General features: G+C 41.2%; 1 long non-coding RNA gene across 1 annotated transcript; it reads right to left on the bottom strand.

The window, feature by feature from the left end:
* Positions 1-17,515: 17,515 nt before the first annotated feature.
* On the bottom strand, positions 17,516-19,249 carry LOC140590995 (uncharacterized). Its single transcript, XR_011991879.1, has 3 exons — positions 19,177-19,249; positions 18,529-18,948; positions 17,516-17,571 (listed from the first exon to the last, which is right to left on the bottom strand). It is a non-coding gene; the product is annotated as an uncharacterized lncRNA (long non-coding RNA).
* Positions 19,250-20,650: the final 1,401 nt, after the last annotated feature.

Below are 20,650 nucleotides of genomic sequence, written 5' to 3' on the forward strand. Positions count from 1 at the left end.
TCTATTCTACCTATGTGTAACAGTGAGCAGGAAGGGGGTGGACTATCATCACAGTCTTGGAGATTTCTTTTTGATGCCTTTTCATGATTTATTACAAAGCCATACAATGACAGGGTATCTGACTTTAATATGCTCATCTTTTAGGCTAACGCCAGCCTCCATTTTGCAAAAAGATAAAATTACTTTGTTGCTACAATAACCTGCTTACACCAAAGTCTCTCGTTATGCTTGGCTCGTGAACTTGAAGTGCAACAAATCCTTGTTCCTTTACTGAAGATCATGTTATAGATGGATGAAAGGGAAATGCAAACTAATTGCTTGGCCTGAGTAAATTAATGATGACGTGGAAACACAATAAGCAGCACTTTCGTCTCATGGCTTCAGGATCCTGTGTCTGATTCTGACTCTGCGGGGGTCTGTCTATGTTCCAGGTGGGTAGTTCTGGTCCAGAGAGGAAAAGTCCAAACTAGGATTTTCTTTCAGCCAACTAGTTGACTACTTTCTGACTGTGACTCTTTAGAGGAGCCTTGTTGTGAAATGACAGCAGATTTGGCTTCTGAGGATGCAGCTTCTTCTGAACCTTGGTGTCCTTCAGCTACGGAAAGCGGCTGCAGATTGTTTCTACCTGAGGTGACTTTTTCCACATCTTCGTGATGAAACACAGGCTGATTTTGTTTTAAGTGGCAGTGTTGAAATAATGAGCTCCACATCCATCCAAAGTGTCTTTCATCTCTAAGACGATGTAACTGCATGGCCCACAGACTATGCAACAGAGAGTCTATAGACTGCAGCCTCATTCCATTGGCTTTCTGTTAAACTCACTTCCCACTATGGTGATTCACTGTTTCACTTCTACAATAGCATTATTACATGAAGAAATTAGCTGTGGGAGGAAACCATGCCTAGAAACTCAATGTGAGTGGCATGTCGTGCTGTCAATCATCTGCTAATCACTGATATCTAACTTCTCATTGGCCGGGGGCAGCTGTGCATTTTGATGCGTAGTTTCTCCCCTCATTAGCAAAAATCTTTATTTTATCTCAGCACCACATGACAAGATAGGCACGGGGGAACATTGATGTGATCTGAGACAAGATACATAGAAGGACAACTGGAAGATGTTAAAGAGAAAGAGAATGACACAATGTTGGCTTATCATCCTTTGCAAAAAAATGCATAAATTTTGTTGACATGAATTTCCCTGAACCCTCCCATTGTACATAGACAGGGGCACGCTAGACGTTTTGGGCCCGATGAATCCATATCATACTGGCTTCCCGATTCAGTCAGGTGGGTTTGCTGAAGCCGTATCTCTGCATGACACACCTATTTAGATAGCAGGTGTGGATACCATTAGCTTTCTCCAACCTCTGCTATAAACTCCTTTTTAATTAGGAGGTAATTGCACCAAACTGAACTCAAAACCGAGCTCTGTACTATTACACCTTACATTTCTTTTCTGATAACCACACTTTAACTTCACCATTTTATACATGCATTGGGAATCACACTGACTTCGTCAAACGTAGGCTTGCTAGTCAATGTTGGTTGTGTCGTGAGCACAAAAGGCAGCGGTAAATCCATCCACCCATTTTCTGTAACCACTTATTCTCCATCCATCCATCTATCGATCCATCCATCCATTTTCTGAACCTGCTTATCCTGTTCAGGGTCACAGGGGGTACAGAGTCTATCTTGGAGAGTATAAGCACAAGACTGGGAACAATCCAAGATGGTTGCCAACCCATCACAGGGCACACTCACACAACATTCACTCAGACATGGAACTCCAACTAAACTCAGTATGTTTTTGGACTGTGGGGGGGAAACCGGAGTACCTGGAGGAATCCTCACGATGACACAGAGAGAACATGCAAACTGCAGTTAAGTTTTAAAATAAATATACACATGGAACCATGGTGGAGACTCAAACCCTGGTTCTAAAAGTGTGAGGCAACAGTGATGACCACTCTGTAGGAGTACAGAGGATTCTGATTTGCTTCTTTTCGCCAAAAAAGAGAAAATATTTATTCTTATTTGTAAACAGTAAATAACGTATTGAACAATGACTGTTCAATTGTGTGTCATGTTTTTCGGCCCCTGTCACCCCACAACCCCCCCATACATCAACAATGAGACAGTATCGGCAATTAGAGTAAAGACCTTATAGTGAATACAGAGTGCAAGCATAGAGGTTTTCATTTGCGCGGACAAACAAACAAATAAATTGAAAAGTACATAAATAAATATGGCAGCTTCATTTGAAAAAAATTCATGTTTGTTTTTCAACAGAATAAAAGGAAACTGATTGATTGTACATGGATTTGCTCAGTGTTTATAGATTCAAAGCCATTAGTGTCCATCACATGTGTAATATTTTCTTTTTAGTGTAGAGCCCTTTGATGCATGACTTATTTGTCGTTACAATGAAACAAAGAACGGCTGTGGGCAAGACTGACTGTACTAAAGCAATTTAATCTCACTTAAGGGACTCGCTGTCTACTCCATCTTCTATTTAGTGTCAACTGCGATGATTGTGTATGTCTGATAACATAAAGATGAGGACAAACAGATGTTTCAAAGGGGAAATTCTGAACATCACAGCTAAAGACTTCTGACCACACTCAGGAAGAGTGAATCACAGACAGCCAAAGGGATTCAAGATGCAATTGCTTATTATCACTGTACTCGACGGTAACAGTGACTTTGGGATAGCAGCTCCCTGAGTGGCGCAAACAAAACAAACATTTAACGACATATGCAAAATATGAAATACTCAGTAAATGTGGATAGGTAGTATGTGGTGGTGTGGTGCGTCGTGGTTGAGAATCCTTAGGAAGAGCCCTTTAGTGGCTGGTTCAGCTGCAGTGCGGTAAAGACTGTTCTTAAGTCTGGGAGTGTGGGCTTTGACTGTCCTGTACCTTCTACTGGATGGCAACAGGTTAAGCAAATAGTGTCCAGGGCGTGATGCTTGACTGAGGATGTTCTTCAAAGACAATGAGTGTTATAGTTGCCTTGCAGGGAAAGTAGCCCAGTGCTGCCAGTCTTCTCTGTATTCCTGATGATTCACTGCAGAACAGTTGAAAAGAGACCCTTTACAGTATGTGCCATATTCACAAGTCTGAGTACAGGTACATAGGAGTACTTCTCTTTGCATACCCTGTCTTGCTCACCATGAAACACACATGCAAGTGAGAGCAAGTTTGGGAAGCGGGGGCGGGGGCGGGGGGGTCACAGCACAGGTTCAGCCAGCATGCAGTGCCCCTGAAGCTGGGGATTAAGAACATGTGACTGTTCTGCTGAGGTTAAGGGTCAAACCAGCAACCTTAGCATGGTGAGCCACTCACCACCGACAAAGGTTGGGTTATGGGCTCAACAGGCTTCCACTGCACCACTCTGCTGGTCACATGTGATTTACCCTTAAAGGGGAAGCCTGCAGGCACGTTGGCATAGCCTGCAGACAAACAGAACTAGCTGGTTTTGAACCCAACACCTCCATAATTGGTGACCTGGGTTTATATCACTAGATAATGGAGAGATTTTGAGAAGGTTTGTGTTGTTAGCAGAATGCGCTATCTGTTGAGCTACAGGAGCACTGTTAATAGATTTAGCAGGTGTAGGGTTCACACCCAAAAGAACTCACGTTCACTGGATTTTAAGGCCAACACCTTATCTGCTCTGCTACCCTGCTTACGATGCTTTCGAAACAGCAACGGTAAAAAGAATCTAGTAACTGCTGGTCCAAGATTACTTTCCTTTTGTGTGTGGGAAGTACAGCCTCTCTTGTGCTTTCTTTGTCAGTGCTCTGGTGATCTTCTACCATGAGATGTCTCCTGTGATGGTAGTGGTAGTGCATCTTCTCTTGAAGTCAATAATGAGTTATTTGGTCTTGTTTGTGTTTAGTGCCTGATTGTTCTCCAAACAACCGTGTTGACAGCCTGTGGACCTCATCTCCACCACCATGGTGTCCCTTGCAAACTTCAGAATGGTGTTTGTGACCTGGGCTGGAACTCAGTCATAGGGGTGGAGGGCATAGAGGAGCAGGCCGAGCACATGGGCCCTGGACATGCCAGTACCGAGTGCCAGTACCGAGTGCCGGTACCGAGTGCTGAGCAAGAAGTGGATGAAAGGTGGGGACTCAGTCTTACTGGGGTGGTTGGTTTGAAAGTCATAGATCCATGCACAGAGGGGCTGGCTAAGACCCAGCTCACAGAGCTTGCAGTAGCTCCAGTAGGGTATGACGGTGTTAAATGCAGAGCTATAAATAATGAAAATCATCCGTATGAGGTTAGGTGTTCAAGGTGGGTGAGAGCCATATGTAGCATAGTGTTGATGGCATCCTCTGTGGATCTATTAGGTCAGAAGCCATGTTGGTGTTTGTGCAGGGCATTTGGAATTGTGGCTTAGATGTTCCAAAGTACCAAGCTCCCCAAGCACTGGTAAAAATGGGGGTATGTGCAACTGGTCTGAAGTCTTTTACTGGCAGTTGGGCGTTTGGCAACTGAGATGACAGTGGCGGATCTGAGACAGATGGGGACAATGGCCAGTGACAGGGACAATGGCCAGTTGATAGGTTTGGTACATGAGAAGCCTCTCAAAATGGAATATCCAGACTGAGCTGTAAAATTCGGCTTATGATAAAGACATTTACAACCGCTTTTATTGGCTGTGTACCCAGAATCATTACCGAAAAATGAATATGGTAGAAAGAGCAATGGACTGAATGGTTGTTTGAAGCCAAGTGCTAACAAACCATGACCTTGTCAGCAGGAAAGCTGTACCTAATTAGTTCTTAATTAATAACTCTCCGAATCCAGGCATGGCAGGCTGTAGATTGATTGGTAAAAGCGCGGGGCAATAGTCTGACTATTATAGTAAACAAACTGATTTTTTAAACATGCCATGCATCACAAATTTTTCTGCACAGATTGTGCGGCTCAGACATGCTGGAGAAGGCAAATAATTCCATAGACTATGGTAAATTAAATCACAGCTGCGTTTCACAGGATGACAAAGTACACTTCATCAACCAGCCTTCAGTCCCCCCCCCCAAAGACTACAGCTGTAAATGAAACAGCCCTTTTTTGGCTTGGTAAAGAGACAGGTCCACATTCCCATGAGCTATTCCAGATTGATGATTATATAGGAGAGTGGTTAGTGGTCTGTTTCTCCTAATTCGAAAACTGCTTTGCATTAAAGGATTAGCTTCCCACCCCTGGTTGACAAAGCGACGGTGTGACATTCCTGCTGTATTCTCGTCCAGCAAGTGCTGCATGCAGTAAGGAAAGTGCCAATTATAGAAGATTTCGATAACAAGTAACTTACCTTATTTCAGAATTCGAATTATACATGACAGGTCGATTTAGGAACTGTGATGAGGCAGGTAAAAAATAAAAAGAATTTTAAATTACTCAAATCTACATGGTGTGAAAAAATACAATTTACAGAGGGAATGATAACGCAAAAAAATTCAAATTGAACATACAAATACTTTCTGACCTGATAGAAAGAACAGAGCATAGGAATGGTGAATAATAATAATAATAATGCATAACGCAATAAAGATGAAATGGATGAAGTCATTAGGAGCCAGCTTCAATAGACTGTAACGGCACAGTTAGCTTGTGATCTGAGGATTTGTCATTGATTGACTTTCGGGGGCATGCGGATGTTTATCCACTAGACTGTCAAAATGCTCATTTCGTTCAAAGATGTTCAAAGATGATTTTCATGAGGAGTAAAGGGTTACCAGGAGCAGAACTGCCAGCTGTAACCACAAGCCATACCTTCTTTTGTGAGGATATACAAGCTTTTGTTCAACCAGTAAATCAAATGTAAAAATGATATCAAACAGGTCACGATTATGGTGACAGTAGTACAGTGGTCAGAAAAGATACAAAAATCTGTTGAAACTATATTGACAGAAACGTCATCAAATTCCTGTTAGAATAAAGAAATTACAAGATTCTCTAAGTCTCTAATCACTACTAAGTTACTGAATTTAGTCCTAAATATTTGGTCCCCCCACCCCTATCCTAACATGCTAAGGTGAATTGGTATCTTCAAATTGTAGGTACGTCAGTTTTGACTTGTTTTCATGTTTGTGGAACAAGCTTGTCAGATCTCTGTGGTTGTTCCTGTCAGTACTGATTAAAATTCCTATGACAAATTCCCTGCACAATATAAGCGAATGCACAAGCATTAAAAAAATAATAATAGTAATACTTTCTCATGTTGCAGTCCCTAAAATGCAGTCATAACAGTCTTATGCTTAAATAACTGGAGCGTTAACTATGGTTTGATGGAGTGATTCTCAATCCATGGGTCACGTTCCGAATTCAGATCGTGGAAAATTCTGAAAGGGTCGCGAGTTGGATATGTAAGCATTTTAAAACCAGTAAGTTCCTATGCTGATCTGTGATCAGATTTCCTGGCCCCAGTCCTAGAATTAATCTACATAAACGGGTCTTGGGTCTGAAAATGCTTAGCACAAAAGTAGTGAACACTCAACCAGTCCAAGAAGCCAAACCACAGATGCTTAATTTATAATTCACTGGCACATCCAGTCAGATTTGTGCGATGGGCATTGATTGGCGTAAACTGCAGAGTGCACTGCATGCCTGATCATAGCGTTAATTAAACCTATACTTGATATACAGTCGCAACTGAGCTGGCATGGTAAAAAATTTGGTCGTGGTGTAAAAAAGGTCAAGAACCCCTGGTTTTAATGCATTACAATATTTGTAATATATTTCATATAGAGAAGAAGAAACTGATTTTTCTATCAGACACACAATCAGGTTCTCACATGTTCCCTTTCAGTAGGATTGGTGTTAAAAAGCCCTGGTAAAGATGTTCACCGCCTTGGCAGGTAAGTGCTGGTTTTCTTTGATAGAGTCTCTCAGCCACCTGTTTACGCTCCGTCTGCTGCGGGCCAGAGGCTCTCTGCTGCCAGGACGCAGCTGCTGCTTATTCGGAATAATCCTTCGGAGAGCGTAAACGGTAATGTTCCCAGACAAGGACAACGAAAGAACAGCCCCTCGTATGTGTGACGTCTGTGCTGCAGCCAAGCAAGGTTATGGATTAACATCTGCAAAAAATGACAACAAATCAGAGAATTTTCCTGGAAATTTTAAGACAAGTGTAATGTATTTGTTTAGAGATTCGCAATTGCATTTCTTGACAATTGCTTTGTTAATTTCTCTTAATTATTGAAAGCACATTCATCCTCAGTTTTTGGTACAGCAGTACAGGACACTGTAGCCACATGAAGGTTGTTTGAGGTCTTGAAGGTGGTCTGCTCATGCCTACAGTGTCTACACAACCTCTTCATAGTCATTCTACTGCCATTCTACAGTTCAACTTGTTTAATATTCTGCACTTTCCATCTCTATTGCATTGTATGACTATAACTTACAGATCATTCTTTTATTTGTTAATAATTCTGGTGAATGGTAAAATCCACTGTTTATATCTGTCTTAATACAAAAAAAAACTTTTTCCATGTCCATGTTAAACCATAAGATCGTAATTAAAGAGAGCTTTAATAATAAATAGTTGGCTCCCTCTGGTGTTCAAACGCAATATCGTTGGATATAAGGTAGTATGGGCTAAATGTATCTGAATGAAAATAAAGACTGCTGTGCTTTAAATCCGACAAGCTGTCTGGCTCAGCAAGAAGTCCTGCTTTTTGAAACAGGTCCCTGGTCTTGCTAAATGACTTTCCGGCTTCTAGTACTGGGACGTGGTTAACTCAGGTGTTGACAACATTTCCATTTCCGACTTCCAGGGTAACTGGAACGTAGCATAACACTGCACTTGTCTGAGTGTTTTATAGTGACGGTGATGGAATTACCCATGCTTTACATTTACATATTGAAGAGGAATTGGATACTGCATGTAGTTAACCTTACTGCAAATGTTCATCAGTTGGAGGACTCTTTAGAGACTGGTTGTAATCTAGGCTGAATGCAGAAGCAGTGAGAGAGAACGGAGGATGAAAATCGTCCTTCATCAAGGGTCATAATCATGGAAAGAATGAGCATTGTATACTTGGTTCTTTATTGCCTCAGTTCTTGGGTCACTAATGCAATACTAAGTGCACAAGAGGTTAGCAAGCATTGATACTAAACTAGATGAATCCAAACTAAAGTGAAAGTGAATAGCCAAAATGTGACCAAAGAATAACACCATATATAGTAGGTACTGTACGTACTGCCCACTATCCATCCATCCATCCATCCATTTTCTGTAACTGCTTGTCCTATTCAGGGTCATGGGGGGTCCGGAGCCAATTTTAGAGGCTACAGGCACAAGACAGGGAACAACCTAGGATGGGGTGCCAACCCATCGCAGGGCACAGTCACACACCATTCACTCACACATGCAATGTGGTAACTCCAATTAACCGCTGTGGGAGGAACCCGGAGGAAACCCCAAAACAACATGGGGAAAATGTGCAAACTCCACACACATGGAACCCTGGTAGAGCCTTGAGCCCTGGTCCCAGAGCCAATAGTGTTAACCACTGCATCACTGTGCTTCCCATACTGCCCTCTAGAGGACATCAAACATACAGTAGCTGAAGAAATTCTCTTAGAGCAGATGCAGTTCTTAATATAGGGGCATGGCGTCTCAGTGAGTAGCACTGTTGCCTCACACCCAGGGATGTTGCTGGAAATTCTGACCCCTGGGACAAAACGTCACAATAGAATTTGCCCAGCTCACTGCTACAGGGGTAGCAGCCTGAATCTCTGCCTGATTGTGGAGTTTTAAGGCTCCTGTCCAGAGTGCCTTATGACTGGGATAGGTCTGGGTGTGTGTATGTGCACTGTGATGAGCAGGCATCCAGCCTTGGGTGAACCCACTAGATAACCCAAAACAGCTAGTATGTGTACAGTGGAGCCATAGTTATCACTTATTTATAAGTGCTTATTTAATCTCGTTATCCAGTTTCTGAAGCTACATTCTCACTATACTTCAATATAGCATAGGTATGGTATTGAGAAAGGTGTACATTTTCTATGTTGACAATGTTAATACTGCCCTCTTGTGGCTCCATTAAAATGAATTGCATTCTGTTGACGGGCAATATTTTGACTTCTCTGTGCATGCAGCTGAGTTGAGGTATGCGCTTTTATACTGAAATGGCATACTCTAAAATAGTACTGCACTTGAACATATTATTTGGAGACAGGAGAATAGCTTAGGGGATGAAGCAATAAGTAATCTGGCTACAAATCTTGCATTTGGTAATAAAAATTAACATAAATTATATCAGTTTGGACTACATTGTATGGGTTGTCTTTTGTAGTGATAACATTTTGAGTAAAAAGAATGACTACAGCCAATTATGAGATTACGGTAGTACTATTTTAAAAATAATCTGTCTGAGAGAGCCATGGAGATTACTATACAGTTTTATATACAGTTTTTTTGTCTATACCCATGAGCTAAGATTGAAAAGATGGTTATCCAGCATGGAAATGGCAGGTATTTTATTTGTCTCTGTCCAAGTTTCTTCAATGTAAACATAAATACCAGCTGAAATGGTGAGTAAATACATATAGGATGCATGTGTATGTCTCATTGATCCGAGCTGTTATATAGTGTAAAGGGGTACAGGCAGCCTGTGATTGTCCTCCTTGTGTGCACCGGCTGTCAACAAATGCAGAGACGCAACATAAATGGCTGGTTTTCTTTTAGAGAACAATCACATTTGATTAAACAATCCATGGTTTGTTCTCTTGTTTCCGAACTCACTGTACTCACCTAGCATTGTTCACATGTTAGACATGGAATATGAAATACAATGTCAGAAGTGATTATACCCATCCATGCACCCAACTGGCCCAAGGTGACATTTTGTCAGTGGGCCTAGAATTTCCATCCATCCATCCATCCATCCATTCATCCATCCATCTATCTTCTAACCACTTACCCCAAGCCATGGGCTGGGCTGGGGTGGGGTGGGGTGGGAGAGTGGGCTGAAGACTACCAATGATCACTTTTCAACACAAATTTTACATCACCAAACTATCTGTCCTTGCAGAGAAAAAAAACACTTAAAATTGCTGTGTATGTGACCTAAAACTAGGTAAGGGCACAAGTGTTAAAGTTTATTTAGTTTGTTATTATCCTAATTGGTAGAGTGGAAAGATAAAAATTAACAGCTTTTGTAAATAGGGACCTAGTAATTTCATGATAACAGACAAAATAACCACATCGATACAACTTCTAGATATTAAATTACAGAACGAACGCGCCTATCTAGACACCAGAGGCAACGACAGCCTGACTGGAGTGTATCTACACAAACCATACAATGAGTCATTTCTGTGGCTTTTTTTGACCTCGTTAAAAACACCTTTTTCATCTAATCTCGATGTGATACGGCATATTTGATTTATTTTTTTGTTCCTGAAAAACTGCTGTTGGGGTCATTCTGTAGAATAAAATATACCAACCCAATTTGCAAACAAATTTAGCAAGCAAACTGTGGAACGAGTATTATTAATAACTCACCGATGATATATTAGTTACATAATTGTTGGACATCTATGGGAGAAGTAAAGTACTGATAATTTGCATACTGTCACTGAAAATAATGATTTTTGCGACTGTGGGGGGAAAATGGTTTTATAAATATGTTTCAATCTAAAAAGTTAACTTTTATTGCAGCTGAATCATCATCTCTCATCGTAATGGTCATTCATTGATAATGAGCAGCGCACGGCCGTGTGCATATTAATTTAGTAGCTGGCATGTCTTATATGCATGCAGCTTTAAAATGTTTCTTGACATCTAGTCGGTTTTATGGACTATTACCGATCTGCCCGTTATTTGCCACTGATATATCTAACCTAGTACCTTCAGTAAAACATCCCAAAAGAAACACCACGACTTAAAAGGTACGTGTGGTCTCTGCTTAGAATGAATTTAACCCATAACAAAAAGGCATATTAAAAAAGTAATCTTATTTCAGTCTGAACTTAAATTAATCCTTCAGTATTTTAAATAGAGAGGGGAAATCTCTTATCTCTAATAAAAAAGTCAGACAAAACTCTTCATAATTTCTTCTTTTTTTTCAAAAAAAGGGAAGTAAAGTAATCTTATTGTAAGTAAGCTGTGTCCACTTATGTAAGAGGTATGTAGGTCTCTTTTTGCTTCAGTGACTCCCGCCACTAAAAGTAATTAAATTTATCTGTTCTTTTCATATTAGAAAAAAGAAAAAAAGAAATACTCTGCTCCCAGGATGCTGCTGGAAAAATCTTTTTCGTTCTCTTTATTGTGACTTTAAAATTCGTGGTCAAAATAATAAAGAAACCGTTTGTCTTCCGTGGCTGACGCCGTGCGTCCGACTTCCGTCTTTTCTCCAGTTTAACTTCCTCCGGTACCACTAGCTTTGGCTTTATAATCGGACAGAGTGACTCAGTACCACCTGCGATGGAAAAAAAAAATCTGGGGAAAAAGAACACTGATGTCGACGGTTTTATTATTTGAAGTGTGGGGATTTTCAGGGAAGGAAGCCTTTTCTGGCAGACTAATTTCAAAGGCAGCCGGTAGACTGTGGCTTCACGAATGACAGACTGATTGCCTAAATGCCTTTGCTTTTAAAGAGGGATATACGCTGAATACATTTTTATCCTTCAGTGTGAAGTCCATGCTTAATTGCACAGTGTTCTTGTCAAATTTTTTGACATAGATGTATGTGCATGTATATTTCTCTTTTGAATCACGTGCAAAGGATTATATGCTGCTTTGATGTATTTTTTAGAAACACAGTTTTAGGAAATAGGAATGTGTGAAAGCCAATATTTGTACGACTTACTTGCAAGGAGTCTTGACAACCTGGTATTGCAAATTTAGTCCTATATTCTTACGCTTTAATGGATTTTTTTATTTTACGGGATCAATCAGTTCAGTGTAAAGTGTCATGAAAATATAAGGAATTTCCACAGTGTAAGTGAGGTTTCTGAAAGTGCAAGACTGGTGAAACAGTAAGGTATGTCCTGCCCAGGAAGCTGTGCGTGTGAAGCTCTCCCTTTATTTGCATAGGTTTCCTCCCACAGTCCAAAGACGGGCAGTTGGGTCACAATCGTGCCCGTAGTGTGTGTTTGTCCCCTGAAATGGGTTGGCATCCCGTCCAGAGATTCTCCTACCTCACGCACCCCAGTCAGACTCCAGGCTCACTGTATGCTTGTACCCGATGAATGGTTATTTAAGATCAGGGGCGTTTCTAGCTATTGAAATGACCAGGGATAAGTTTACCTGGGGCTTGACTTTTTATTTTCTCTGAAGGAAGATTGGCATCGGGGCTAAAAGACTCAGCGCTATAGCCCCGATTGATCGGATCGATCTACGTGCATAGTTAAGATGGAAGAATGACATTGGGTTTTTTTTATGCACTGTTTCAGAGCCGGTTCAGTTTTTATTCTGTCACTAAAAATGCAAATTATGCAGTGGATTCAGTAATTAATATAAAAAGTGAACAGCCACACGGCCTACCCAGAGACCCCCTTGTTAGGCTACACCTAACAATTTAATGTCATGTGGAGTTTTACGCACTCATTATGGACCATAAAACGGCAGTAAAATTAGCCAAAGACAAATTTAGATCCCGGTTTGTGTTAATTGGATGTAATTGATTATCCTACAGCCAACCTCACATATCTAAGGTCACGCACATGTGTGAAAGTGACCAGAATACATGGCCCAATTGGTCACTATTCCAAAGGGAGTCACAACTTCATCCCGTTGGAGAAAATAAGCACATCAATTTCAATTTTATGTATTTCAATTTTTCAATTTTATATATTTTTAACTTTATACTATATCAAGAATACAGCCAAGGATTAATACCCTGTGGTATGATTAAGGGTCTCATAATAACAGAAACATCATTTAAATCAATGTGTAAAAGACAGCAGATCAAGGCTCCAAATGAAACGTAAGAGAAGCAGCCGCAGACTCCTGTGAAACTCACGGCCTGTATGGCAGCACCTGCTTTACTCCTGAAAAACAGCCGATTTAAGTGCCTAAGCTGTCAGTTCAGCTGCCATCTGGCAGCGCTGAAAGACCACCTGGCTCAGCCATGGGATTCTTTTACCCTCGTCCTACGCCATGCGCACAAAATGTAGGATGAAAGTGATAATCCTCTATCCCCATTATTGTGCCTTAATTATTACAGGAAGGGGATACCATAAATATTGTGGAAGGGGATATTTGCCTACAAATTGAACGCAGCACGGGAGATGGAGGACAGGCTGGTGAGGTGCCTGCCTGTTTCACCCACTGCTCCAGGTTTGTCGTGGAGGGTAAAGGTGAATCCCACCTGGCAGGAGCTGGAAGGGAAACAGATGTTGTAGTCTGCAGTATATGCTATACTTTATTACTATACTATGAGTGTATAATTCAAAATTTTAAGGAATTTTATATAAATAAAATAAATTATTTTGGGGGCAGTGTGTGGCTCAGTGGGTTAGGATGCGGTGCCTGTTTTTGGAAGGTCGCCGGTTAAATTCCTGTGGTCAGCAATTTGGTTCCACCATTGGGTCCTTGAGCAAGGCCCTTAACCCGCAATTGCTCCAAGGATCGTCTGACCCCGTTTTCACAGAGGCGGGTTCTCCCCGTGTCGTCGTCGGGTTTCCTCTGAGTACTCCACTTACCCCTCACAGTCCAAAAACATGCTGAGGTTAATTGGAGTTACCAAATTGTCCATAGGTGTACATGTGTGAGTGAATGGTGTGTGAGTGTGCCCCGTGATGGGTTGGCGCCCCGTCCTGGGTTATTCCCTGCCTTGTGCTCGTACAGTAGCCTCTGGGATAGGCTCAAGACCTCCTGCAACCCTGAATAGGGCAAGCGATTACAGGAAATGCATGGAGGGAGACATATATATACAGTGGTACCTCAGTACTCAAACTCATTAGAACTCAAATTTCTTAAAAGTTGAACCAATCAGTTCGAAAAAAAAAGACCTAGAACTCGATCTGAATCTCAGAAGTTGAACCGTGAACGCCGACCTAAGATAACTTGTACGCGCGGGGAAATGAGTCACGTGGCACGTCTCTCAGCAGAAACAAAGGGTAATGCTTCAGTCTTAGCCTCACATTCACTGTGATAGCATCATTTGTTGGTGTTACGCAATAGTTGTACAAATGTTACAACCTAAAAGTTTGCGATTTACGAACAAATTAACGAATACAGAGTAATAATAAAAATAAACAATGGACCACATGGCATAGTCTAGTGTTGGCGCAGTGTTGGAGCATGGCTTGGGGCAGTATTGGGGTTATCGTTTTGGAAGCCATTAAGAAAAAAAATGTTACGCACGGCGTACAGTGTTGGCGCACAGTGTTTTTCACTTTACACATTGTTTGTTACATTCATTGTTTACAAACTACCGTTTTGATAAATGTGCTTAGATGTGTTTAGTATAGTATATGCTCTTCTTGTTTTATCCTGTTCATTTTGTGTTTAAATGCAAAAAAAAAAACATAATTAGGTGTAATTTCTTGAGGCAAGGAACCAATTAATTGCTTTTCCATTATTTCTATATATATATATATATATATATATATATATATATATATATATATATATATATATACATACATACACACACACAGTGGTACCTCAGAACTCAAACTTAATCCGTTCAGAACTCGGATTAGAATCCTAAAGAGTTTGAGTTCTGATCAAATATATATATATGACTGTAAGTGCCTACATTCTGTATGTTGTACTGGATGGCAATGCTTCGGGTGGTGAAATAAATTTGTAATTTTTCTAGTTTTAGTTTGCACAAGTTTTTGGCAGAGTACAGCACACAGCACCAGCCTGCTGCCTGTCAGACTTTAAACTGCAAAAAGTACTGTCACAAAACCCTTTTTATCCCCAATATCTCCTGAATAAAAGATGTTGTGGCTGCTGAGCTGCCGCCTTCTTCACCGACAATTGAAGCTTCGTCTGAGGCAGTGCTTCATCCATCCATAATTTTACCTAGACCAGGGGTGGTCAATCTTATCCGCAAAGGGCCGGTGTGTGTGCAGGTTTTTGGGATAACCTGTAGGTCAGCTGTGCAAACCCAGGTGTGAGGACTCTTCAGCCAATCAATCCTCTAATTAGTAATCTAATTAGGGAGTTGCAGCGAAAACCTGCATATACTCTTTGCGGATAAGATTGGCCACCCCTGACCTAAACAGTAGGACATGTGCTCTGCCAACTCAACCAACCTTTTTGGGGAGTAGGCTGTCCGTACTTAAAAGACTATCATATGATTGGTTGCAATTCTGTTTCTGTGATGTAATATGATGGCACACATCACCCTACATTGCTCCTTATCAACAGTTTATGGAATTTTCATTTGAATTTGATATGATAATAAGACGATATGTTTTATATCGCCCAGCCATATCCCCCTGATATTTTTCAGCGATTGGGGAAATTTCCTGGGCAGCAACAGCCCATTACAGACCAAATCAAGTTTCCCTGCCACAGTTCCATCGCCCTCTACTGGCCTGCAGCCCACCAGTTGAGAAATCCCAGTGTATAACATGGTAAAACAATTACAATGAGTTTACTGAACCACAAAAAGTTTGGTAATAACTTCAAAATCTAAGAGAAGTGTCATTGAAAGAAGCCACACAATGTTTCAAAGAAACTTATTATATGAATCAGATTCTAGAAGTAACCAATTAGATTAATAATATAACCCATAAGATGCTGCATATCTAGAGAGAATACATTTCCAGGGTCAGCTATCAGTAATTAAAGCTATTCCACATTAGAGATATACAGATTTAAGATTCAGATTATAATGGAGTATTTGGTCAAGATAAAAGTGAAAGCCCTCTCTGAATGTCTACCACACCAAGGCCATCTTCCGCATTCTGCATATATTCTGGTCAGCGATCACATTTTAATTTGCTGGCTGTGGCCCAGATCACCTTTCGTTTCAGCTTCTTTTCAAAGTCTTTTTTTCTCGCCGCTGATTATCCATCTGCTGTAAAGCAGGATATATAAAAGTACAATCTGGACTCGTCATGGTTCAGCTCAGAATTCCCATCAATTGCTACACCGCCGGAGGTAGGGCTACAAATTGTCGTGAAAAGAGTTTGGAGGACCGATCCCAAGGGCGAGCTCGGCTGCCAAAGTGTACTCTGTCTGTCTCCCGCGGCCCATAAGGTTGTCCCACATTGCTGTACTAATTTGAACTCGAATGGACTATGTGGCTGCAGAGCCACTGGGCATTTACCTGCAATCAGTACCCCGAGCGTTGGCTTCAGAAACACACAGTAACAGGGATTTCTCCTTTCTCAGAAAGACTCGTCATTAGGGGAATCGTTTCTTTGTTTAGACCTCCATCCAAGACCTGTCAGCGTAGAAACCCCTTTCAGAAGTATTAGGCTCTGCATGAAATTGGACTTAGGATCAAAAACACCCTCTAAGACTGAATGTCAGAATATTCAGTTTAACCGTAAAGCTGAAATTTACTGATAAACTGAGGAGCACTCATTTAAAATTAAATACTCCATGTTTCAAAATATCAATTCAGCTGTGATTTCATACATATTCATATACTACATATTAAGGGTTTTAACAAAAGGATGAAACATGTAGGATATTTATACTTAGCATTGATTTATAATTTAAACCACAAAGGACTTCAAATTTCTACTGATCCAGAATGTATCCCAGAGTAACGAGACAGGGTACGCCCTAGAAAGGTGCCAGTCTGCTGCAGGGCATTCACATTCACTTACTTTAAAGGCCTTTATTATGGAAATGTGTATCACGTTAGATATAAGGGCATACAGTACTCACATTTGGCCCAGTTGCCTTGTACTGTGCCCGAGCACGATCGTCCCCCCTCCCCCCTCCCCGGCTGGTCTGCTCTCACATTGCGCTTGACGCTCCAGACCCGAGGTTGCGTTCATCATTACCGTGCGACAAATTTGCGTTGAAGAAAACATAGGAGTAAAAACACTATCGCACAGCACAGTGGAGTCCACGATTAATGTCCTTATTTGGGCGCGATGACACATAGACCTCAGAGATTTATCGAGAATATAACACAGTGATTTTTGTTTAATCACGCTGCATGTATAAGAGGATAGTCCCTTATTTTATTGAAAATCTCAAAGTTTTTGTGCTGCACCCAGTTGTTCCTGGATAACCATCTCAGCCCATATTTCCAGGCCAAAGTGATCCCATTGCTGCCATGTTTATTAAATATTTGTTGCTACTCAATCTGTGCAGTCTATCTGATCTGTTCCTTCCGGGTCCAGTTCAAATATACTGGGATGCTAACTCTCACTCATCTGGCGTGACACTCGCGCTTTCAGACTCTTATGCTCACGGATGAAATCTTATGGCAAATCTATATTATTCCATCATAAACCTAAAATTAGCTAAATCAAAAGCACTGTTACATACATGTAAATGAGTGTGCAGACTTGAAGATATCACACCGGCCGGCTGACCAAAGTTGGTAACCCTGTGTACATCGTCGACGTCATGTCTCTGTTCCTTTCTCGCCCGCCGGTAAATCAGCTTTTGCGAACATCATGCCTTCATTGGGAATACACAAAGAAAATCCATAAGTACAGATATCAAATAAAAACTCTCCAGAAGACATAATTAGGACAGAATCATAACCCTGAGTACTACTGGCTACCCCAGTATGGCATACATATATTTAATTTACTGAAATGTATTCAGTAAATGCAGCCTCCCTAGCTAGTACCTAGTGTAAGTGAGAATTCTGCATGGAAATTACAAGCAACAGCCGGTCCCGGGAGCGACTGGGGTAAGGGCTGCGCTCCAGGGGATCAAATCATTGTGTTGATGCTGGGATTTGAACCAACAACCTTCTGCTCAGAGCACAGTGTCCTAACCCACCCAACTTAACCTTTAAGATCTGCAAAAATTAATTTCATTGAATTGCAATAAAAAAGTCTATGACAATTGTGACAAATATGACAGTAAACCTCTGTGGTCGTTTGGCTTGTTTGACTGGCTGCTGTTGAACAGATTATATAGATTTTGCACCCCACCGATAGGCGGGGGCTGTAGAAGGGATTCCAGCTGGCTGCACTGCACCCAGTTTATGGACAGCATGAGGATGCCAGGCAAAAATGACCAACAGCAATGGAGGTTCCAAAAACAAAATTATCTGGGTTAATAATGCATACATATTCACTTTTAAAACAGCAAAAGCAGACTGCAAAATCTCCTAGCAGTTATTCAGCACCATAGCATCAGAGACACCCTTGTAATTAGTGCAGGTATGGGTATGTATCACCGAGACAAACAACAGTTAAACAATTAACTGCTGTTTGCAATATAATTGATAGATTTGTCTGGGGTTATTGAATTTTCGCGAATAATGATCCATTTCTTTTTTTTTTTTTAATCTGGTACCTTGCAAAATAAAATGCCAAAAAATGCGGAAAAATAAAAAAGGCCAAATGTAGACGGGAAGGGTCATCTCTCTCATCTCTCTCGGGCAGAATCGCCTGAGCTCACCTGAGGAACACGTGCACTGTCCATCTGCTTAAAGGCGCAGCTGGGTATTAGCAGTCTGGAGGAAACTGGGGTGATGGATGGCTGTGCTGGGGCTCAGTCATCCCAGTATACGGGGGAATGGTTGCAGTGGGTTGCTCGGTTACTGTGGGCATAGCCATAGTTTATAGACAAGCAAAAAGTTCTCCATTGGCCGTAGAAGGAGATACTCAGTGTATCGTGGTTCATGTTGGCGGTAAGTGAAGGTTGACACTTGCAGGTGAGGATTCAAGAATTAGCTTGTAGGTTTTAAAGCCAAATGCAGAGCTTTTGTCGGTGGTCACCCTTGAAGTTGCCTTCATTATTCTTCAGATGTACAAAAGCATCCATCCATCCATTTTCTGTAACCGCTTATCCTATTCTGGGTCGCAGGGGGTCCAGAGCCTATGGGCACAAGGCAGGGAACAATCCAGGATGGGCCACCAACCCATGGCAGGGCAGGCTTACACATCATTGACTCACACGTGCACACCTGTGGGCAATTTGGTAACTCCAATTTAATAACTCCAGGTATTAAATGCCCTTTTAGATTGACATCCTACAAATAACTGATTCAAGTTCCATATTGTGGTCAAATACAAATAGACAGTCTTTTTCACCTATGCTTCTTACCTGATAGAATGTCTTCAGTAATGCAGCTTACACCATTCCAACTCTGGCGGCCCATATATTTGGCAAGTCTTCGTGTCCAAATTAGCATTCAGCGCACCTAAGCACACAAACTTCTTATTATTGAAAGAACATTTATAAACTGACATGGAAGTCAACCAGATGGTAAAACCACTAACCATATAGATCACATTAATAGTCAGCGGAGCAGGTCACTATGGGTTATTAGAGCATAAAAAGATGCAGAAGCCTACAGTGACCGGTATGAAATTGCTGCTTTCATCAAACACAAGCTTGGAAAAATTATACCTCAAGAGCAGCGTTGAAAGCTGCTGGACTTCATAGAGAATGTGCTGCAAGTGGACAGCAGCATTGCAACAGAACTTAAAAATCCAATCAAACCCATTAAATCAAGGCCAGAGAAATGAAGAGGGTGCAAGGAGCCTGATGCTGAAAATTTGACAACTAACTTAATTTTTTTAACAGTGAGTAGATCTTAGCATCCTTAGGATTCGAATGATGTTCGTGGACTTGATTGCTGCTGAACTGACTGTCAGTAAGCAGCTGGAGTTTCACATGCCCAGGCAGCCCCATAAAAACAAGCAATGGGGTATAACCTGACCACAGACTGGGAGAAGCTCAGGGTCCAGGGTCCGACACGAGTTGGAAGCGCAGCGTAACTAGTCTCTCCTCACGGTACCGGTCGGGCACGGCCTGGTTCCTGTATGCCAGTGGAAAAGGGCCATTTGTCCCACATAGAAGTCATAATAGGACTACCTTAAATTGACCCAGTGATAAATCTGTCCCGTTGTACAGGTCTGAGTGAGTCAACAAAAATATTTTTAAAATGCTGCACATTTCCAAATAGGTCATCTGTGTTATTTTCAGGTTTGCCAGCACAAGGATTGTGTAAACCCAGGAACTCAGAGATCTCTGAACATGGGTCCAGTGAGCAAAATATCAGAAAACATTAGTAGACTACTAGTAACTCAGAAGACATTACTAGGCTCTTCCTGTCAGACACATTTCACCACAGGGTCTGCATTTCTGTGACAGCCATCAGCAAAAAAACTGATGAGTTAGATTGGAGATGAAGAAATCCACATTCTCTTTCAACACCTAACCAACCCTTCGGACCCTGGGGACACAAAACCAGGCTCCCGTGGCACAGAGGTGTCATTAATAACTGCAAGTTTTGTTGAAATGCACCAGAAATTATTCATATGACAATGAAAATATGTAAGACCTCCCATATCAATTTGTCATGAGCATCACTGTTTTAGTATATTTTAGTATATCTGCCAAAATGAATGATCTGAATTTTTTAGTATATTTGTAAAATCCAGGTTAATTTCTGGAGCATGGTTGGGTCAAATATTGATAGCCCCAGACCAATTTGTGTGTTAGATATATCGATCGAATGGCATTGTAATGAGCAGGAACAAGCTAATTAAAGACCTTTTAAAGATTTCACTAA

This window comes from Paramormyrops kingsleyae, chromosome 5, assembly GCF_048594095.1.
Source record: "Paramormyrops kingsleyae isolate MSU_618 chromosome 5, PKINGS_0.4, whole genome shotgun sequence".
In the NCBI taxonomy this organism is placed as follows: domain Eukaryota; kingdom Metazoa; phylum Chordata; class Actinopteri; order Osteoglossiformes; family Mormyridae; genus Paramormyrops; species Paramormyrops kingsleyae.